Source organism: Herpailurus yagouaroundi, unplaced genomic scaffold, assembly GCF_014898765.1.
Source record: "Herpailurus yagouaroundi ecotype Mexico unplaced genomic scaffold, PumYag 530, whole genome shotgun sequence".
Lineage (NCBI taxonomy): Eukaryota > Metazoa > Chordata > Mammalia > Carnivora > Felidae > Herpailurus > Herpailurus yagouaroundi.
Genome location: NW_024412747.1, coordinates 6,871,622 through 6,895,350, shown reverse-complemented (window position 1 = coordinate 6,895,350; position 23,729 = coordinate 6,871,622). Strand labels below are relative to the sequence as shown.

Below are 23,729 nucleotides of genomic sequence, written 5' to 3'. Positions count from 1 at the left end.
CCCCCGTCACTCCCTCCCTCGCGCTCAAAATTAATTAATTATTTATTTTTAAAAAGATTTCTGAAGCACAACTAGTAGATGCTGGCATACAAGTGGACAGATGTGGCATTAGGACTGAGTTAAGGAGGACACCAAGCTTTGTCTAACCCGCAGACTAGGTCCATGGGATAGCTTGGTACAAACGGGAAAAGAGGGTAAGAGACATTTGTGGGGGAAGATCATCGATCCAAAATGGACTCACTTCTTTGAAATGTATCAGGAATACCCAGGGGCGCTTGGGTGGCTCAGTCAGTTAAGCGTCCAACTTCGGCTCAGGTCGACGGTTTCACGGTTCACGAGTTGGAGCCCCGCGTCAGGCACTGTGCTGACAACACAGAGTCTGGAGCCTGTTTCAGGTTCTGTGGCTCCCTCTCTCTCTGCCCCTCCCCTGCTCGCGCTATGTGTTTCTCTCTCAAAAACATACAATAAAATAAAGAATACCCAGAAGATGGCTAGAAGGTGGGTGGAAAAAAGGTCAGACAGGTAAAGATTTGGAGGTCACCATCACAGAGGTAGTGAAACAAGCCACTTAGGAAGGTAGGATCACCCAGAGCGAGAGCAAACAGAAGGGACCCCAACACCTCGAAGGTATTCAGGAAGGAGAGGCCAGCCATGGCAGAGAAGAAATGTCCAAAGGCAGTGACAGCATGCGAGAGAGTGGTGCACAGAAGCGGAGGGGAGAGAGAAGGGGGGCAGGGGGGTTAGTACTCGACATGGTCACAAGGAGGGCAAGTCACAAAGGACGGGGACTGGGGCCAGCAGGAGGATTCACAAGACCAGGAACCGCAGAGTGCTGAGGGATGAGCGCACTGCTGGGTGCTGGGGGCACAGCAAGAACCGGGCAGTCTCCTCTCGCTCAGTGATAAGATACACATGGGGCACTCAGGCCCTGCTCCGACACCAGCTACAAGACCACACCCGCTGCAAGTCTTTACCAAGGTCATTTCTTTCTCTGGGCCCCAACAGAAACTATCAGGAAGGTTCGAAGTAAAAGGGTATCTAGCAAAAAAATAAAAATAATAAAAATAAACACCTTTCAACTTCCGAAGTCAAGATCAGGAAGTTTAATGGGAACAGACATGATACGTGCACAGTCTGCTTTACAAAGTCTCTCTTTTGGGGGCGCCTGGGTGGCTCAGTCAGTTAAGCATCTGACTTCGGCTCAGGTCATGATCTTATGGTTTGTGAGTCCGAGACCCGCGTCGGGCTCTGTGCTGACAGCTCGGAGCCTGGAGCCTGTTTTGGATTCTGTGTCTCCTCCTCTCTCTGCCCCTCCCCTCCTCATGCTCTGTCTCTCTCTGTCTCTCAAAAATAAATAAATGTTAAAAAAAAAAAATTTTTTTTTTAAAGTCTCTCTTTTGTCATCCTACACCTACCTGTCACCGCAACTATCTCCTTTAATACCAGCTGGTGGCACTTTTTCAAACAAATGGAGCTGATCCCACCCCAGGGGCCGAGTCCAGCAGGCAGAAAGACCCAGCACACCCGGACTCTTATCTTCAAAGGATCCCAGCAGGTTGTCCAGCATGGAGGGCACCTCCTTTGCAAGAATCCAAACCAACTGTTTTCAAATCAACTTTGTTTCCGACTCTCATTATCACTAGTGAGAGGAAATATTAACCCTCGGCTTAAAACTTGATTTCCTTCGCGTTCTTTTAAAAAAAATAGCTGTATTCATTCAAAACTCCCTCAGCTGCTCTAGGCAGTCGTATTCCTTTCTTTTCCAGCTGTCTTCTCTCCCTGAGCGTAAGCACAGGCATGGGCTCCTGTAGCACGTGCTCGATGCTCAAATAACGCACACGAAGAACAGCAACTGGGAGCCGCCGAGCACTTACACGTGCCAGCAGCAGGCAAAGCACTTGCACGAGCGCCCTCCGTGAGCTCACAACCATCTTCCACAGCGGGCCTCACATCCCCATTCTGAGTTGTGCAAATCGAGGTACCACTTGCCCAAGGAAGTGCAGTGCTCAGTCACAGTCAAAGCCTAGGTCACCACAGTGCCCGAACCCCCACCGGAACGCTGGCTGTCGCCACAGACGCTGTCACGGCTTTCTGATCCATCAGGCCGTGCTGCGTGAGACATTCAGACCACCCATTTGTGCCTCAGACATGTGATGCTAAGAAGGGCAAGCGATTTCAAGGACATTAACGCTGGATAGATTTTAGAGGCGTCTTTTGTAGCACAGGCATGGACTTCATCATCTATTAATACTTTTCATCCACGATCATTACAATTCGATAGATACTAAAAACTGACTTCAGACTTGCTATTCAAACATAATTCTTAAATCGTGCTTTCATAAGTCATGTAGATAATTCACGGAGAGACAATTAGCCTTTGACACTGCACTTAATTTAATAAGCCATTCCGGAATTTTAATAGAAGCATTAACAAGCGTGAAGGAAGAATGAACTACTTTTTGAGACCTTATAACTTACAAATTAGCTAATTTTTATTTTTAATGTAAATGTCAAAAAGCACAATATCAAAGGGCTGGCAATGACACTGCCAAAAACACATGGATGTTATCCGAATCAAGGTATCTCTGCTCTCAAAGATAAGCAAAGAGCGACAACAGTAATTTGAGAGTAAATGCCGAAGTCTCTAACTTAATTCTTAGTCCCACTAAGAAAGATGTCCTCATTGTCCAGGAATACTAGCTATGAGGATTCAACAAAATAACGTATATAAAAGCATTCAGTGCCGGGGCACCTGGGTGGCTCAGTCGGTTAAGCATCCGACTTCGGCTCAGGTCATGATCTCACAGTTCTTGAGTTCGAGGCCCGCGTCGGGCTCTGTGCCGACAGCTCGGAGCCTGGAGCCTGCTTCGGATTCTGTGTCTCCCTCTCTCTCTCTGTCCCTCCCCGCTCTCACTCTGTCTCTCTCTCCCTCAAAAATAAATAAACATTAAAAACAATTATAAATAAATAAATAAATAAATAAACGCATTCAGTGCCTTACCAATAAAATGTATTATTAATAGTAAAAAATCAATCTCCTGAAAGTAGGTTGATTTAATGCCTTTATGGTATACATACATGTATTTTCTCCTATGTAACAAGTTTAAATGAAAGAAGGTAGTCAAAAGGTTAAAAATATATAGTGCTTAAACTCAACATATAGTATCAGCCAAGTAACAGTTTTCAAAGGAGATCTGCCTACATGACACTAACCTCGGATTGTAAGTGCTTTCTGATAAGTAGGTTTAGAATACGTAGTAAGTATCTAATAAATATTTGCTAATTCTGGGCCTTAAATACTTCTTTTAATTATACTCCAAAGAACAAATCAAGAAGATTATGTAATAAAATAAATCCACACTACACTGAACCAGGAAACTTTATTGAAACAAACTACTTTTTTTTAAGGATACATATAATGGAGTCATAGAATTCAAGTACTTTAATACTATGTTTTTTCCTCTCACAAAATTAATATGTTCATTTTAGAAAAACTGGAAAACAAACGCGGAAAGAAAATGATAATTACACATAACCACAAGTAATAACCGCTGTAAATTCTTTAATGTATCCTTGTTCTGAGAATGCATATGCATATTTAATTTTCCTGCAAAACTGGGATCCATTATATATACTGCTTAGCAAGAAAATGTTTTCACTTAATATTCTGTGCACATTTTCCCACGTGATTAAATGGCCCTATAAAACAAGATATTTAATTGATTTAAATTACGTGATCATATGGAGAATCATAATTTAATGCTTTACAGCCAGTATTTTTCCAGTTTTTCACATCATAACTAATACTGCTTTGAGGATCCTTATACATAAATCTTCTGCACCAATTGTGGTTATTTTGTTGGGGTGAATTCCCCACCCTGTATCCCCACCCAATTATTAGCCTCTTCTTTATTAAAGGTTGCACAGAGCTTACCCTAGAAATCGTGGGAAGCAGGGCTCGCAGTACAGAGGGTTAAGGAAAACTTCACTGTCCCTTCTTTGCTTCTTCTCCATTAATCTTTGACCCGGGGCCTCGGAAGAGCTGCTTCACTGAAAGTGTTCGGGCACAGGTGCAGGGTTGCTGGGTCATGTTCCCTCCCACCCGTACACCATCCATCTTTCGCCTCTTGAGGGAAACGGACAGAGAACCCGGGGACCCTGCTGCAGAAGACAGACCACCTGCCATAGGTACGAGTGACTTTGAAATAACAAAAATACAACATAGGCTGGGATCCCCAGGCGTGGGGATGAGGGGATCAATTTTCAGTATCATCCCTTCCTCGGTAGATCCCTTCCTCCTTAGCACAGCCCTTAACCATTTACATGTACAGGGTCCTCCTCTTAATAAAAATATATAGGAGCCCCTGGGTGATTCAGTTGGTTAAGCTTACAACTCCTTGATTTCAGCTCAGGTCATGATCTCATGATAGTAGGATCGAGCCCCATGTCGGGCTCCGCACTGAGCGTAGAGCCTGCTTGGGATTTTCTCTCTCCCTCTCTCTCTCTGCTCCTCCCCCACTCACGCGTGTGTGTGTGTGTGTGTGTGTGTGTGTGTGCGTGCACACACTCTCTCTTTTAAGGCAAATAAACACAGGGGCGCCTGGGTGGCTCAGTCGGTTAAGGGTCTGACTTCGGTTCAGGTCACAATCTCACACGTCGTGAGTTGGGAGCCCCACATCGGGCTCTGTGCTGACAGCTCGGAGCCTGGAGCCTGCTTCAGATTCTGTGTCTCCCTCTCGCTCTATGCCCCTCCCCAGCTCATGCGCTGTCTCTCTCAAAAATAAACATTAAAAAAACAATTTTTTTCATAAATTCTGTAAGAACTTCCCTACCCACTAGTAGCTACCTCCTCGCTACAGATCAGTCTTCATGACATCAAACACATTATCTAACACTAATCCACACTCCAACTTTAAAGAAGAGGCAGCTGTTTTCACACACACACACACACACACACACACACACACAGGAACTTCTTTTCTAATGGTTTGTATTCCACAATTTTAATCTAGTTTCTCTGAAAGCTAAGTCAGGATAATCACCCACATCAAACCTCCTGGAAACCAGTTCGAAAATTATTGAACACGTAAGTCACGTGACTAATCCTGATCAGGACAGTATTATGATGTTGTCAAATATAACACAAAAGTACACAAAATCCTTTTTGTTCATCAAAAGACAAATGGTCTACTACTTTGCAGAATAAGTTTTCTGACCTGGCCCCCAATGAGAAATCAAAGATCAAGTTGGAAATACATCATTTGTTGATTTTCAGATAAAAGCGTAAAATGCTATATAAACTGAATTTGCCAAATGTACTTTAAAATCTCTTCTTCCATTTCCATCAAAGTACTTCATGTCAAAGGGTCTCTCTACAATGAGTGTGGTTCAAACAAAACATAGAAACTATCCAGACACATATAATCCCCTGTAAACAGACATCATCAATCTGTCCCTGATTAGAGAAATTAATAAGCAAGAAGCAGGCAAGCTCATTTATCACATCAAAATCTCTAAAAATAGTTGACCACTGAACAGCACAGATTCGAACTGCGTGGGTCCACTTCTATGCAGATTTCTTCCAATACGGTACAGTACTGGAAACCTACTTTCTCTTCCTTAATGATTTTCTTAATTTCATTTTCTTTCTCCAGCTTTACTGTAGGAATACCGTATGTGATGCACATAACATACAAAGTAAGTGTTAATCGTCATCGGTGAGGCTTCTGGTCAACAGTAAGCTATTAGTAGTTAAGTTCTGGGGAGTTAAAAGTTACATGCAGATTTTCGACTGTGTGGGGGGTCAGCGCCCCCAACCCCCACGGTGTCCAAGGGTCAACTGCACTGATATACAGTGGTATTTGTTACAAATGTGTTATGAGCATTTAGTATGAGGAACTGCTCTTTTACTGATAACTGTTACTTGGTTATGATTGTAGAACAAAGTTATGCGTGTAATTGTAACCGAAGATGGAAGGGAGGTAACATCCTTGCTAATTTTTGCAGTTTTTGTTTCGTGAAATACCCGAGAAATTATACTAAGAGATCTGGGTAAACAATAAAATATTGTTTTATTCCTCTCGGGGCTGAGAGGAAGCACCATTTCAATCTCTCTCCCTAACTCTGAATTGAACAGAAGGCCAGGGCAGGTGCCTGATAAAAGTAAAACAAAGTGAATATATAAAATGAAACAGAATAAAGGCAATACAGTGGGGCAAGAGGGTGCGGTGGGGAATCAGCTCTGTCCACATAGCGACCTTCACTCACATTTCAAGAATGCATTTTTTGAAAAATTCTATATGGTCTAACAATAGGCCCAAGGCACAGAGGGCTGTGGATGCTCTGCGACCTTGGACTTGTCTACCAGAAGGAGTGGGATGGTCAGCAGCAGCACTGGAGTCACAATGTCTCCCCTCCAAAACGTATTACTGAAAATATTAATATTTGCCTAAGACCTTTAATACTACATTTAAAGAAAAAATATCACATGTAAAGAAGAAAAAAAAAGTCTTGATGGCTATAGAAGTCCCATACAAGAAGTAAAAAGCAGGGGCGCCTGGGTGGCTCAGCCAGGTAAGTATCTGACTTGGGCTCAGGTCATGATCTCATGGTTCGTGGGTTCTAGCCCCGCATCAGGCTCTGTGCTGACAGCCCAGAGCTTGGAGTCTGCTTTGGATTCTGTGTCTCCCTCTCTCTCCGCCCCTCCTCCGCTTGCACTGTCTCCCTCTGTCTCAAAAAATAAATAAAACATTTTAAAAAAAGAAGTAGAAAGCAAAGTTATAGGTCTTCTCTAGCAATCTCTCACTTTCACTATGGAGTCAAGGGGAATATCTCCAGGTGTCAGACACGGAACTGTCTTCCACTGATTCTGAAAATTATTTGGAATCGAAACATTCGAAGATGAAAAACCTGTGACCAGGGCTGAGCTCTAGGAGGACCCGGCAGCCTTGGGTCGGAGGCAGGGGCCTACAGGCAATCAGGGACACGCCTACAAAAAACTGCATTTCAGGGCCTGTTAAGCCTACATTTCCACTTAGTGCTGGGTGAAAATGTGTTCCCATGACTCGGCAATTAAAACAACAACAACAACAACAAAAAACTGGAACAAAACAGAGACACTAACTATAAAGACAAGATGAGAAGGATCAGCCTTCTGGAAACTTCCAATTAAGTTATGCAACTCAAGAACAAAAAAGATATAGTGGCAAAAAAAAAAAAAAAAAAAAAAAAAAGCCTTGATGTAGGTCGGACTGGTTCATCTGGATTTAGGGAGCACAGAATAGGATCGTTGAGGAGCCATATGCTTTTTTTAACCCACTGAACATGCCCAGCATCAGAGCAACAGGAAGTCAAGAAGGTTCTGAACACAAGAAAGAATCACCCAGGGGAGTAGAGGCAGGTCCAGCAGGCCTTTCTTTGGAGTCCAACAATAACAGAGAGCAGTGGGAGGGGGTGTGTACAAGCCACTTCCGGGAGGATTATTAGAATATTTGTGATTTCTTTGGCATCTCCTCCCCTTCTCCCCATGAAGACGTGACCCCTGACAAGCCCTCCTCTAGAAGCCTTTCCTTTCTCCTGCAAACTAAAGGAATTAATACTGAAATCCAGGCCCCTCCTCCCTTCCAGATGCTGCAGAACCCTTCACGGGACAGCGAAAGCAGAAATTGTTTCATTGGTTTTTTGCTAGAATAGTGAATTTCTAAGGGCAAAGGCCAATGTAAATGTTTACCCATTGACGGAAAGTCAAAGCACACACATTCTAGAGGCATGTGAAGATGGGGTTTAATCAGACACCAGTAAATCACCGGGTCGGTTTTCCCTTCCTGAGGCAGAAGTTCAATATTTCAGTCAAGATGGAGTAGAGACACCGTCCGTAGAACTTATACACACTTGATCTAGCCGATTCAGTTCCGCGCTGCTCTTTTGTTCGCTGCAAACAAAAAGATGGAGAAAACTGCCACAGAGCAAGCTGAAAACACGCCATCTGCAGCTGCTTAGCTGTGGCTACTGCCCCCAAATCATGTGAGAGGCTCAACACATACTCCTCGTCTCTCAAAGTTATCCTCAGCAGCTGTGTTCTTATCGCTCGGGAGGTTCCCCGAATCCTTCCATGCTTAAATTATTGGCAAAAATTAGCAAAATCAGCATAACCCATCTGTAACATATCCTGAGCAGACAGCAGCAATTGAGGGGCCATGAATGATCAAAACGCCATGATGCTCCTGTGAAAAATAAAAACCATCCAGCCTTTCCATCCTTGAAACAATTTCAAGTGTCGTTTATTTCGACCAGGAGTCCTCCCCCACTTTTTAATTTTATCAGTGCGAAGTGACAAATACAACCGAATCTCTATGTTCTCTCTCTTTTGCAGACCTTCCTTCGGGCTCATGAACACTCCTAATCTCTAGGAAAAGAGTTCAGATCCAAAGCTGGAGGCAGTCCCTCAACGTAGAGCAAGTGAGCGGAGGGAAGTCTTTTCTCCCAAACATTCCGAGGGAAATAAACTCATGTTCAGACCGCGTGTTACGAGCTGACCCTCTGGAAGGAATATTTTGTTTGCTATACCCAGGATTACTCTGCACATGCTTGGAAGCCACGGGATAACCCTGGAGAACACAGAACTCAGAGCCCAGGCACGGCGGCCGCATCCCACCTCCACATCCTTGGCACCCAAGGTGCGCTGACCTTGCCCACCTTGAGCTCGGACAGACTCATGATCTGCTCCTCATGGTCTCCAAAGCAGCCACTTCGACCCATCAGGCTGGCCCTTCAAGAGTTTGTCAAGGTGCCGGCATTGGGGGCATAGTGCGCCGTTCTTTGGGGGCAAAAGCAATGTGACGTCAGCTCATCGGGGGAAGGGGGGCGGGAATCGCATGCACAGCTGTTCCCCTGCCATCTGCCCCAGGACCCCGTCACGGCTCTTCTCGGACTGGGCGCTGGCCCTTGGACTCCCGTGGAACCTGCTCCTGAATGGCCCATAAGCCGGAGGGCCCTGCAGTCATTCAAAAGGTTTCTGCTCCCAAGAAACCCTCTGGCTCCAGAATAAATGATTCCCATTATTCCATTCATCGAGTGTCTCTTAAGCCTTCTATTATGAGTCTGAATTTTAAACAGGGGACGAGGTCCTTTATTACATCTCCTAATCCATGTCCCCAGTAACATTTCTTTCAGAGTTACAGACTCTGTCTGCAATCTCATTACGAGTAGACGTTACCTGCCTCTACCCAGAGCTAAACCGCACTTGAAGAGAGCACTGCCTCCCATTAAAAAAAAAAAAAAAAAATCTGAGAGAAATATTAATAGACCGACTATACTTCCAGAATGTGAGTGCCATTAGAACAACACCCATGTCTGCCCACCCCCCACCATAACCGGACTCCCTCCCTAGAACTGTGCCCGGCACAAAAGGGAGCGTGGTAAGTATCGGACAAACGAGGCAAGACATGTGCGTGCCCACTGCTCCACAGGCAGGGCCAATGTCACCGTACCGGAACATACACCAGTCCTGCTGACGAAAACTTAACTAGTTTGTGCCCAGCTAGAGAGGTTTAGCAACTCAGAGCTTCAGTAATAGTGGGCCTTCTGCAAAAGGCACGGTTAATTTATTTCTGGCATTTTGGGGGGGGGGGGCGCGCCTGGGTGCCCCGGGGGGGGAGCGCCTGGGTGGCTCAGTCGGTTAAGCCTCTGACTCTTGCTTTCGGTTCAGGTCATGATCTCACAGTCCATGGGTTCAAGCCCCACATCAGGCTCTGTGCTGACAGTGTGGAGCCTGCTTGGGATTCTCTCTCTCTCTCTCTCTCTCTCTCTCTCTGCCCCTCCCCGCATCATGCTTGCTCACTGTCCAAAATTTTAAAAAAGTAAATTTAGCAATGTAGCATTTTGTTTTTAAGCACTTTATTTCACTAACTGGTATCAACTCACGGCAGCTGATTTAAAAAATCTCTTCATTTTGTAGGTTTTGTGGGTTAGTCTCCTCTATCTAGTGTCCGAAAACTGAAGTCGGGACATTTCGGCTTTAATAATTTATTGCAACGGAACTAGAAATTATTCCTCAGAGATGCCTTACAAAATCTTCATCTTTTAAAAGTTAATCACAAAGGTCAAGCATAGACTTTGCAAAAGTAAATAGATGGATTTTCTTTTACCTAAAATTTTCCAAGTAGCACACATAAATAAGTAAAGGGATCGTGTGTCGATCTAAATCTTCAGAAGCAGAGGGCTCAGCTGAAAGCTTCGCACCGGCCTGAGCCCACCAGGTGGCAAATGTCTGCAAACTGGCCAGAGGCGCGCCTGGTCTCCCCGAACGCACGGGCGGGAGGTAAGAAGAGACCCAGTGAGAAAACGACCAAATTAAGTGTAAAAATCACATCCCTGTTCGGAAAGGGGAAGATGAGGCTTAAGAAAAATACACACACACCCGAAAGAAATTGCTCCTAAAATCCCTTGACGATCCCACCTTCGAAAACAGCCCGAAACCAAGGGGAAAGGCCGCCTGGTACGGTGATGCATTTAAAAGCATATAGCCAATCAGGAAAACATTATGCTGAGCGAAAGAAGCCTTAACCCAAAAGAGTGCATCCTGCAGGATTCCATTTCTATGAAGTTCAAACACGGGCAAAACTTATCTATGGCGAAGAGAAAAAAGTAGAACAGGGTAGCAAAGTGTACTGATGGGTACCGTTATTTTCAAATGCATCCCCCAAAACTGGACTGCTGCATGGATATGTGTGCAGCAAATATAGTAAAATGCCAACACTTTACACGACCTAGGTGGTGGATATATGGTGCCCACCGTACTACAGAATTCTTGCAACTTCTCTGGGTGTCTAAAAATCCATGTGATAGGGGCACCTGGGTGGCTCAGTCGGTTAAGCGTCCGACTTCGGCTCAGGTCACGATCTCGCGGTCCATGAGTTTGAGCCCCGCGTCGGGCTCTGTGCTGACAGCTCGGAGCCTGGAGCCTGTTTCAGATTCTGTGTCTCCCTCTCTCTCTGACCCTCCCCTGTTCATGCTCTGTCTCTGTCTTAAAAATAAATAAACGTTAAAAAAAAATTAAAAAATAAAAAAATAAATAAAAATCCATGTGATAAAAAACCTGAGGGGAAGTCTACGGTGATGATGTTGAGATCTCTTGTTTTAGAGTTTACAGGGGAATGCAAATCTTAGCTGGCACTTTCTACTACTTCATGGCACTTAAAAGTGACAGAGAGCTACGGAAAAGAGGGCATGGATGGTAACTCAACACAGCAGAGAGACCCCGGCCGGCGGGGAACCAGTGCTCCACAGGGTAAATGCTCGGCCCGCGGCCATGCTTCCCAAGCCCTGCTGCCTCGGTTTACAAGTCTGATTACTCATGAGGTGCCTGGGTGGTTCAGTCGGTTAAGCATCCTTTTTTCTTTTTTTCAATGTTTATTTATTTTTGAAAGAGAGACACAGAGAGTGACTGGGGGAGGGGCAGAGAGAGACACAGAATCCGAAGCAGGCTCCAGGCTCCGAGCTGTCAGCACAGAGCCCGACACGGGGCTCGAACTCACGAACCGTGAGATCGTGACCAGAGCCAAAGCCGGATGCTTAACCAACTGAGCCACCCAGGTGCCCCAGCATCCTGACTCTTGATTTCAGCTCAGGTCATGATCTCACGGTTCCTGGGATCGAGACTCACGTCGGGCTCTGCGCTGAGAGCGTGGAGACTGCTTGGGATTCTCTCTCTCCTTCTCTCTCTCTGCCCCGTCCTCCACTCATTCTCTCTCTCAAAATAAATATACAAGTAAGTAAATAACTGAAACTTAAAAAAATAAAAGTTTGATTACCCAGAATAATTTTTCAAATAAGTCACTCTGGTCAACCAATCACCAAAAGTTACAAATTCCTAAAGTCTTAAAACATGTGACCTTGGATTACAACTGTAATACTGGTGTGTGTATTTTCTAGACAAACAACTGAAACAGATTCAATAATTTCACACCAAAACGTCATGGTCAAAAGGCACAAACTCCCAGTCATAAAATACATAAGTTCCGAGGATGTAATGTACAGTGTGGTGTTATAGTGAATAATACGGGACAGTTAAAGGGCTTCAAAGTTGCGAAGACAGATCTTACAAGGTGTCATCCCCAGAAAAAAAAATTGTGAACGGACTTACTGTGATCATTTCACAGCACACAGAAATGCCAACTGTCATGTGATACACCTGAAACTAATATGATGTCATCTATATACCTCGATGTTAAAAACAATAAATAAAGCTCATCATTTACTTTCGATATTTTTTCCTTCAGGTGTGTGACATAACTTTTAACAAATTACAATGGGGGGGAGATCAGATTGACTACCTCACGTGACAGACGAGTGAGTTAACCACCATGTCAAAAACACGGTCCGTCACTTCTCCTTGAGGTCGCTTTTATAACGAAATCCGTTTTCGGGGTTGCAAAACCTAAACCAGGCAAGGAGGTGAGTTTTGTTTCAGGCAGAGGGAGTTGTTGTAGACAACACTGGGTTCAAATGAACAACTAAGTGAGATGGGTTTACTTGCGTTGGCCGGTCTCTACAGAGCCCGGAGTGTCCTTGTGTCTAAGGGCCCCTCGTGGAAAATTCAAATCCTAACCGTTTGCCAAAGCATAACTTGGCTCCTGCCTTCTTCTGGAATGTTCTCTCGACTAGGCAACCCGCTATATGCTCAGCAGCCCACGGGGCCTTCAAGCCACAGAGCCCGGCTATCCCAGGGTCTCACCCAGTAAGCCAGCCCATTCTCTTCCACGACGGGGGCCCGGCTGTTAAACCCTTCTCTTAAATTTCCGAATTTGGAAAGTTTCCGAATGAGGAAGTTTGATTCGAAGACGACCAGAAGGGCCCTCTGAGGCCGGAAATGCTACGGGTCCATTAATTCTCTGATGGTGCCGGACGCTCACCCGGAGCCCAGGAGGGAACGAGGTAAGTGGCCCCTGCCCCCATGGGTGTCACACCCCAGGACGCCTCCCGCTAACTGGGCAACCTCAGAATGCCAGCGTTTATGGAAGACTTGGGGATCCTTGTTTTGAAACTGGGTTACGCTCGCTGTCCAGGAAGCGAAGTGAGGTCGGGATGGCCACAAAGCAACCCCTCCCCGCCACCTCCCTCTCCTGCAAGAGCAAGAAAACTCTACTCTGCTCTTCTGTACGATGCTCCAAACTGGTCTCCAAAAATTCCCATCTTTCTCCTCAGTTTTGCCTCTTCCAGAAAAGGAGAAGGCAGAAGCGGCTGGGTGCTGAGCCAGCCAGCGCCGGCGGGGAGGGCAGGGAGAAGCAGAGCGTGTTGTCATCGGGGTGGGGGGGGGGGGCCCGCGGAAGGCGAGAGCCTCTGTTTACACTTGCCTCCGTCCTCCACACCTCCCACGGCCCGGTGCCCTCGGATACAGATCTGTTGAGGGACTGGCACAGAAAACCAGTGAGATCAGAGGCGGTGTCCCCTGGAGCCCCGCGCGGGCCCTGCCCCAACTCATCTCACCGCTCACATTCGGTGCCAGCCCGGCATCGCCTCTGCCAGCCCATCGCGCAGGGAGCCGAGGACCGCGGTGCCGGGCCCGGAGGATGGATCTGGAAGGCTCCCCGCCACCAGACGCACAGCGACAGCAGTCATCAGACATCACCCAGATTTAACTGCCCTAAAATTAGCAGTCGGAGCAAAGTAGTTACCGCCGTGATTGCGTCAGAGCTCCGCTCCCTGGCCAGCTGCCAGTTTTAAACAAACCGTCCCGCATGCTCCAACCAGGGAAACAATATTTTGGAAGCGAGCCAGCCAGGCATGTCGGCGAATGTTCCAATTCTAGCTTTGCTATTAATGTTTTATAATTCAGTGACAAGGTGAACAAAGTCTGTATGGGCTGCATCTGCAAGGGGGTTATTTTCTTTGTTGGAAGCACTTATTCTTTGGGTGAGTAAAGTACTGTGGACGGATCCTTTTAAATATTTAAATGCCTGAAATTTATTTAGGGATTCACACTGCACTGGCTTCAACACAGATTATGCAAATCTGGCAAAGTATAAATGCAAAACAAAAACTGTTTTCCCCTTATACTTCTTTGAACCCTGGCAAAGAGGCGGGGAGCCGGAGAAATTGTCCCACTCACTTCCCAACAAAGGACAGGTAACCAGACTGGATCAGAAGGGCTACCTCTCCGCGAATTATGGCATTTCTCCTGAAGAAGAGACCCTCCACCGGCTATTAAAACCCAGACTCCTCAGCCCAACGCTGGGCCACCATTTCCCCCTTTCAGGGACAGCTGGCTGGAGTCCACCATTCTCCTGTGCACACACCTTCTCTACTCACTCCCTCCTTCCATTCACTCCTTCCGTGATCTCTGGAGACCAACCACACCTCACAAAGCAGATGGGAACAGAGGAAAGCGGCCTGTAGCTGGAGCAGAGAGACGGGGTTTCAGGTCTCAGACTAAGAAGACTTCAAGGACACCTGGGTGGCTCAGTCGGTTAAGCGTCCGACTTCTGCTCAGGTCATGATCTCGTGGTTCGTGGGTTCGAGCCCCGCGTCGGGTTGTGCACCGACAGCTCAGAGCCTGGAGCCTGCTTCAGATTCTGTGTCTCCCTCTCTCTCTGTTCCTCTGTTGCTTGTGCTTTGTCTCTCTCTCTCTCTCTCAAAGGCAAATAAACCTTAAAAAAAAATTTTTTTTTAAGACTAAGAAGACTCAGAAAAGCATGTGTTCTCTCTGTAAACCTTAGTTTTTGTGTTAGTGAAAGGGGGGATCATCCCATCAGCTTACAAGGGTCTGGTTCAGTATGTGAGAGAACACCAATGAAAGTTCCAGCACAATGGCTGTCTTTTACATTTATTTTCAAGAATACCTCCCCCTGATTCTCTATTTTGTTAAGTCAAAAACATTAGTCTCCCTCACTCTTACCAACACATAAAAGTTTTTAAATAGGAACAGTGATGCATTTTTCCAAGCAAAAGGCTTCCCATGACCCTCCAGTAAGCAGGCTTGGTTGGTAAATGAGGTGATTCTATTATTATTTAGATGAATCTCTCAGTCCTGCCTCAAATCTCATCATAGTACCTCTTAATAGAGAAATTTACACACACAGGACTTAGGATGACACCCTTCTGAGTTCATGGAATGTAGGAACGAATACGGTATCAGGATATTGAACATAAAAGACTTTCACCTGTAAAATGAAAACTACACTTCCTGAGCACCGACTATCTTTAAGGCATAAATATCTCTCTGATGTACTTTGCAATCCTCAAAGTGCTAAGTCAACAAGAGGCGTCCAATGTTCTAGTGATGAGTTTTCAAAAATCACTGTTCCCTCTAGAAATTACCATGGCTGATGGGCCGACAGGCAAAAGACTTTACCGATGAAACGGCACAATTCAGCAATCATTTCTTTTCAGGTATGTTTACGGAGGAGCCCACACCAGGGTTTTTAAGTGACCTGTAGCCTCACCGGATTCCATCAGGGCTGTGCCCTTGTCAGTCTGGAGACTCTGAAACCTGGGATGGGTGCAGACCACATGCTCTCAAGAACAGAAGGACAACCCCCAGGGTGTCCTGCGTCCCCAGAATCACAGCCCTGGAGCAGGGCTATAAACGTCCTAAAGGAACAGCTGGGCCTCTGCTCTCACTCTCCTCAGGAACTACTTACTACTCCCCTTTCACTAGCTTGGTGTCCAAGTTCAATCGCAGGTCATTTCAGATGGAAATGATTTAAAATGGGAAGTATAAAAGGCTGTTGAGGGGTGCCTGGGTGGCTCAGTCGGTTTAGCGTCCGACTCTCGGATTCCTGTTGGGTCGTGATCTCACCGTTGTGAGTTCAAGGCTCCTATGGGGTTGGGCGCTGACAGCATGGAGCCTGCTTGGGATTCTCTTTTCCCCTCTCTGCCCCTCCCCCACTCGTGCCGTGTGTGTGTGTGTGTGTCTCTCTCTCTCTCTCTCTCTCTCTGAAAATAAATGAATTTTTTTTTAAAAAGCTTGTTGGGGCGCAGTCGTTGGGCGTCCGACTTCAGCCAGGTCATGATCTCGCGGTCTGGGAGTTCGAGCCCCGCGTCAGGCTCTGGGCTGATGGCTCGGAGCCTGGAGCCTGTTTCCGATTCTGAGTCTCCCTCTCTCTCTGCCCCTCCCCCGTTCATGCTCTGTCTCTCTCTGTCCCAAAAATAAATAAACGTTGAAAAAAAAATTTTTTTTTAAAAATAAAATAAAAAGCTTGTTTAGATAGACCATTTCCAAAAGAAATGATGCAGCACTACCACACTTTCAGGGAGCAGTACTTACTTAATTCAATAAAAGCCAAGATATACAATCCCTTCATGTTTAAACCCCTGGCTCCCCATCATTCCTTTAACAAATATTCGTTTGCTAAGAGCCTATTATGTGGTAAAACCCAGGGAAGTGCAGGCAGTAACAGTAATAAACCAGAAATGCCCCTCCCCTGCGGCTCTTATGTTCTATTGAGGTGAGATGGAAGATAAACATACAAAAATTAAAATACAATAGTGAGGGGGCGCCTGGGTGGCTCAGTCGGTTAAGTGTCCGACTTTAGCTCAGGTCATGATCTCGCGGTTCGTGGGTTCGAGCCCCGCGTCGGGCCCTGTGCCGACAGCTCAGAGCCCAGAACCTGCTTCAGACTCTGTGTCTCCCTCTCCCTCTGCCCTTCCCCCGCTCGTGCTCGGTCTCTCTCTTGTCTCGCAAAAATAAATAAACGTTAAAAAAAATTAAAATACAACGCTGAGGCTGGGGGGCTGGCTCAGTCAGTAGATCGGGTGACTCTTGATCTCAGGGTCGTGAGATCAGGTCCTGCGTTGCCTGTGGAGCCCATTTAAAAACAATATACACATACATACACTCTTCATGTCAGGCAATGCTGAGTGCTGCGGATTAAGATCCAGCAGACAACAGGGGAGCGGAGAGTGCACAAGAGGGAGAGTGAGGGGGGAGGTGCTAGTTTAGCTGGGTAGCTGCAGCACCAAGGCTCTGGAGAGGCCAGGTGGCTGGGCTCCCTTAACTCCCTCGCAGCAGGGGCTGACATGTGCTAGCACGGTAGCCAATGATACACGAGCCGAACTATACTGTACTTCCAAATTTGTTTTTACGCTTCAGAAGTTTCTGGACGAGAAAATGATTACTTACGTCCTTCTCTCCTGACTGTGGGCCTGGTGGGGGCTGTGTGTGACAGTATGGTGCCTCCTCAACAGCTGAGTTCAACCAGAAACGTTCCAGAAAGAACAGTAGCCCCCAGGACGGTATCTACTCCCTACCCAAATTAAACCCCTAAAGAACCCACAGCAATTCTGGAAGAGAACAGGCCAAAGTTTAAAAAAAAAAAAAAAGTTCTCAGAAAAGGAACAAACATAGTAAACAGAGGGCCTGGTAAGGATAGCGTCTGTCTTAAAGTTCCCTCACAGGATGCTGACAGGCCCCTGAGAAACTGCTTCCAAACAGTCATGAACTCTAAGCTGAAGAGAGTGGTGGACAGAACACGGGTCTCCAGACTGGGGGCCACACATTTCAAAGGGTAACAAGACAGCCCTTAAGGTGCAAAAGGAAATACTCCATTTCTATTTATTTTCAATGCCACCCTTCTTCAAATGTGCATTTCTGTGTTTTATAACGTCTGTATCTTAGCATGATAAATTTACATGCATGCAAGTGTATATACACATAGGCACAAACACACAGACACAGACACATATATTTGCACAGGCATACACACACATTTATTGAGATGGTGATTTTGTACGGAAGGGGTATGCACGCTGAAAAACATTTAGAAACCCCACTACAAAGAAATCACTGTTCCTTGGATTAAGGTATTAAACACTCAAATGAAAGCTTTTGTCCTTTATGAATAATTAAAACTGTGATTCCTAAAATTACTTATTAGAAACTTCAGTACAAAGAAGACTGTATCCCAGAGCTATTCCTGAGCCACGTGAACACCCACTGTCCAACCAGGAACCAAATGCATTATGGAGCCCCCTGGAAGACGGAAAGCCATCATCTGACTATACAGGCCACTACGCCCCAAGCACTGCCATCAGAAATGCTTTTTTGAGTATCCACAAATAGTTCATCCCAGCATACATAATTTTTTTACTTATCCAAGAGTTCTTGCTTTCCACAGGAACAATTTTTAACATTGGCTCTCTACCTAGATTTTTTCTACTGATGAGTAACTGAATGCACAACCCAACAGCCTGCTCGGGCAACTCGGATTGCTCGAACAGCTCGACCAACGAGGAGCTTCTTCCAGATTTAGCAAATATGCGAAAGTGAAAAATATGGAGTAATCCCACGGGCAGAGCTGAACAAGCCCCTTCGGACTAAACGTATGTTCGGGAAACAGGAAGGGAGGAGTATTAAAATGCCGAGAAAATGGGAAAGCTCACGGTTCTCTTACCCACTACCCGAAAGTAACACAAAATAAAATAATACCCAGCTCCAAAATAAGTTCAGAAAGTCCAACAACATTCCGATTTTTCCCACAGGCTTTTCGGTGCCTAAGACCTCCAGAGGTCACAGGTCACAGTGGGGCCCTATTTTCTAAGTCATTCAGTCAGTCAGTCATTAAAATATTTCTTAATCACCAACCATGCAGAGCACGGTTCTAATTACCAGGGACACACTACAATTGAACTCATTTCTGTCTTAGAATAACCTGGTCAGCAGAAGTAGCCAAGGAGGCTTGACACCCTCTTTCAGGATGTCTGGAAAAGGCAGAGAGATCGGAGCCAGCTGGTAAGAAATTAGGTGCGTTAGGACTTAACGATAACCGAGAGTGATTCCTTGTAAACCTAGAAGCTTCCAGAGCCACTATTCATGGCTGAGCCAGTTTGACAATTTCATCCCCGACTTAGGTAGAGATAAAAACAAAACAAAACAAACAAAAAAAAAACAGTCTGATGTTCTAAGCAAGCAGCCTTCCTTTGGGAGGGCAGGCAAAGGTGCTAACCAACAGAATCAAACTCCCAAGAAGCACCCAGGGTAGAACCAGCTAAAATAAAGGAAAATGAAGCACCATAGATGTGGGTCTTGCAGCGACGTTAGTACAGGAAGGCCAACCATGGCTAGTGGCAGTATGTGATTAACGACTCGGGGGTTTTAGTGAACAGGAAACTCACTGAGTCTGGGTAACGTGGCCACCAAAAAAAAAAAAAAAAAAACTGAACGCAGGCCTGGACTCTATCAGTGCGAGTGGGACACGCAGGCTGAGGGAAGGGTACTCCTACTCTGCCCAGGTCAAGCTGAGTGGGAAGCCTTCAGTTCGGGGTCCGAGTGTGACAGGTGGTGCTCAGTGAATAACTGAAATACCTCTCTAGAAAGATCTGTTCCAAGGGCCACCAAGGGAGTAGAATGCAAATAAACAGGAGTTCGATTTCAGTGCTGTGGGTAAAAAACACTCGTCTAGGGGCGCCTGGGTGGCTCGGTCGGTCCAGCGTCCGACTTCGGCTCAGGTCATGATCTCACGGCCCATGAGTTCGAGCCCCGCGTCAGGCTCTGTGCTGATCTGGAGCCTGTTTCAGATTCTGTGTCTCCCTCTCTCTCTGCCCCTCCCCTGTTCATGCTCTGTCTCTCTCTGTCTCAAAAATAAATAAACGTTGAAAAAAATTTTAAAAATAAAAAATAAAAAAACACTCGTCTAGTAGTCAAAAACCTCGGAAGGGTGGAGCCCTCCACCCCTTCCAGGCAATGTTCAGGTATTGCTGGAAGACCACTCGTAGGGCATTATTAAGAGATCCCTGCATCACAGAAGGGCTGGACTGCGATTTCCAAACACTGGTCCTCAGTGAACTTTTCACTGGCCCGTGCAAAAGGAAAAAGTGTCCATGTCTGGGAGGGTATATATGCACAAGTGGGATAATTAAAAAAAAAAATTTTTTTTTAATGTTTATTTTTGAGAAGGGGGAGACAGAGCGTGAGTGGGAGAGGGGCGGAGAGAGGGAGACACAGAATCAGAAGCGGGCTCCAGGCTCTGCGCTGTCGGGCCTGACGCGGGGCTCGAACCCGTGAACCGTGAGATCATGACCCGAGCCGAAGTGGGGACGCTCAACCGACTGAGCCACCCAGGCGCCCCTCATGTGGGATAATTTTAACAAATGTCTTCTCTGGAGGGGAAGAACTTTCCTGTCTGAAGGCATGCATACTCTTTCTTCCTTTTGGGGGGTGGGGTGGGGTGAGGAGTGGGGTACAAATACACCTTGATGAAATGCATCGAAAGTAGATAGGAACTGATGCTGTTAATTTTCAGTATGTTCGTGTAGCAATACCGCATACTGGGGGGGTAGGCGGGGGGGAATATCATGGAACTGGGTTACGCTAAATATGAAACCTCTCAAGAAACAGAACCTCTCCTGTGGGTCAGATCTGGCTCTCTCCAACCACTCTTGGGAACCAAAGTTTATGAATCAAGTCCAGAAAGGATTGAAATCATTTATCTCTGAAGTTAAGAAGCATTTAAAGTCCTATTATACTGTTATCTCTCCTTCAAAGGGGTCACGGTGACATGTGACTGGAACAGAAAAGCGATTTCTGCCTCACTGATTCCAAGGTAAACCAAGTAGCTAGAACTCTCAGGAATGTTCGCATACAAACACACCGTAAGGCAATGAACGCAGACACAATCATGAAAACGATGAACTGTCACAGTGAGTCCTCTGCATTACGCGAATACCTTTGTTTTAAATGTTCAAGAAATCTAAAATATTGCTGCTGAAAGGGATCATGGAAATACTTTATCCAAACTCATTTGTGACAGGCAATAGAAGGAGGAAAGTAGAGGTTCCTGTTCCTCCCGCCTAAAGCTCTCCCTAGTCTATCACCCTGCAAGGGAATTAGGTACAATAATGGATGCAGAAAAATCTGGAACACGGTTCCCTGCATTCTTCAGAACTGTACATTGTATCTCACTCAAGTTCAAAACAGGAAAAAAAAAAAACTGCTTTGCTTTTCAGTTAATAGTAACAGTCTAAATTTTCTTCAAGTTCAGCGCATCTTTGAAAAGATAAGTAATCCTAAACCACCAGGACAAGCAGACCATAAATGCAAAGACTTTAAACTAGTTTTCATGACCAAACCCAATACTTTTAAACCAGTTTCAATTACCAGACAGTTGCCCTTTCAAGGTTAGTGAATATTTCCTCACGTTCAAGAACAGACAGATTTTCAAAATGAATAACCCACTATTCCCTCCTCTGCCTCAGGTAAAAAGATCCCCAAGGTGGACAGGTGTTTACTAAGCTCAGGTATCGAGGAACCCTTTAAAATGCCATTCCAGTCTCAAGGCGGGGGGGGGGGGGGGGCAACTTACAAGCCCACAGTACACAGCTTTAACTACAATAAACCTCATAAAAGCCAAATCACGATGCTCTGATAATTCCCATCACATTCCATAAAATGAAAGCTCTTGGAAAAAGGCAAAGATTTAAAAACACAAGCATCTGATGAAAAATATACATTTAAATCAGCTGGGGAAAATCTGCAGCCCCTACCCCAAAGCCAGAAGCTCTACCTCCATACCTGCAACGTATGTTATTTTCTCTTATTTTCCAGACCAAATGCTTATACTGCTTCTTACCCAAGTTCATTTCACCCCATCTATAGGTAGCATGTGGGTACTGATAAAAGCTGTTTCTGATTCCATTTCCTACTTCCCAGATGTTTGCTAGAGTTTTCTTTTTTTTTTCTTCAGCTATTTATGAATGCGCTCCAATTTAGAACAAACAAATTCAACATGTCATATTTTAAGCTGGGCAAGACACACAATAAATGGCAGCTATAAAATAAGTCCAAGATATTTCTCCAGCTTATGAACAAGTATGCCTACCGAGGCAAGATTTGGACAGGCTGCCACGGTTTTGGTCTAGGAAAAAAAGTACTTAAAATGTATAACTGAGAACCTGCTGTTGCTGATTACCTGCTGGCTACAGTAATTCTCATAAAAAGGGGTTGTGCTTGGAAATGAAAAACCAAGTGTCAACCGGGAGAAAGACAGAAAGACGTCTCTACCAAATTCTTGGTATGAATCATGCATATATATACTTCCAACTACACGCATCACTGAAACCTTAGGAAGAATCAATGATTTTGTACACAAAACTCAAGATTGAAGACTGCACTTTCTCACGAATGATGTTGTTTTATACCTCTCTGAATCAAGCAGTGAATTCCTAAGTTAAAAAAAGTGAAAATATGGTCTAAATCCAGTCCTCGAATATATTCCTCAAACAAAAACATGAAAACAGACATCCTTAAATTTGTGACTAAAAATGGTGACCAAGTTGTCTCTTGAAATTCATCTTTAAGAATGCCAGAAATAATGACGCTTTTTGAAGTGGAGATAAACGTTTGTTTTATACAGAAGTAGTATATTACAAAGAAAGCAACAGTTCTGGAGATTTTTCCCCCCTCCCATCACTAATTGCAAAACTGGAAAAAATTGCAACCTGGATTGCAGATAGGCAACTCAAAAGCGCAGTTTACAAATGCCCGTCATAAGAAAGCCATCTAGTGTTAACATTTAGAAATGAAAGCTGCAGACAAAAGAGGCAAAGAAAAGAAAAATCTTAGTGACTATTTTGAACTTACTGAGAGCAAACCTATGAGAATCGTCAAGATTCTTTGTTTAAAAAAAAAAGGGGGGGGGCCATCATCATGAAAACCAACTCCTAAGCTAAACAAAATCCAAAACATGTACAATTTCATTTTGACCAAAATCATGTTTTGGTGACCACAATTCCGTGACCAATGCACTTGATTTTTCCAATACTCACGCTGGAGTCATCTTGGGCTGAATTAATTTAACTGAAGCAGGTTAATGATGACAAATATCTCCCAGAGGGGTAATGCCAAGTTGTTTTCTCTTCCCCAGAAGCATCGGCTCTCGCTTGCAGATGATGAACTGAAATTGATTCTTTGGGTTTGTGGCACGGTTGAAAATTAATCTATAGGCGCTCGTGGGGATACTCCCAGGACGTGGTCAAACTAGCTTTAATAATATGGGGGGACCCGACAAGGCCCGGGAGCGGAGGATGGAGCGAGGCACGGAGACCGGAGAGGTGGCAGAGCGGTCGGGACCCCAAAGGGTGGTCGCGCCGAGTTAGAAGGGCGCTCGCCGCGCCTCGGGATCTTACAAAAGAGGGAGCGGGGCGCCGGCGAGAGCGCGCGCCGGGGGCGCACACCTTCCCGGGGGAAGACACCCCGCAGCAAGTTCAGCAAGTAACCCCGCCCGGCGCGCCGGTGCACAGCGTCCCGCAGCCTTTCATCTTCGCTCTTGGGTTAGTCACAGAGGAGTTGCTGCGCACCCAGAGGAGGTCCTCATTAGTGCTCGTGTCACCAAGACGGGAATAACCTTTCTGCCGATCGATAACTTTGAGAGAACGAGCGGCGGCGGCTCCTCTTCCACCCGGGGCTCGGAAGCGCGGGCGCGTCTGCCAGCCGGACCCCCCGCCCCGCGCCCCTGCCCTGCCCCCGGCCCGGCCATCAGCCCCCGAAGCGCTCCCGGGGCAGCCCCTGCACCCCGGGACAGTCCTCGCGGAGGCCGTGCCCAGACACCACCCGAAGGCTCCCGAGCGGATCCCGCCTCGCTCCCCGTCCGCTCGCCCGAAACGCACCTCGGAGACGCAGTCCGCCGGGACCTGCTACAGCCCACGAGCGCGCGGCGGCGCGTACCGGGGCCGCCGCCTCGCCGCCCGCCGCTGCCCGGGGCTGCCCATCGGCCCGGACTCTGCCAGCGCCGGGCTCC

At 46.1% G+C, this 23,729-nt stretch overlaps 1 protein-coding gene across 6 annotated transcripts in view; it reads right to left on the bottom strand.

The window, feature by feature from the left end:
- Positions 1–23,682, bottom strand: part of SIPA1L2 (signal induced proliferation associated 1 like 2) — a 225,605-nt gene extending 201,923 nt beyond the window's left edge. For 4 of the 6 annotated variants that reach the window (XM_040464904.1, XM_040464907.1, XM_040464908.1 and 1 more), the window contains exon 1: positions 23,599–23,681. The gene's annotated coding sequence lies outside the window, so the exon portion shown is untranslated. Of the gene's footprint in view, positions 1–22,758; positions 23,281–23,598 lie in introns of those variants that run through there. The other 2 variants (XM_040464906.1, XM_040464905.1) reach the window with 2 other exon arrangements.
- Positions 23,683–23,729: the final 47 nt, after the last annotated feature.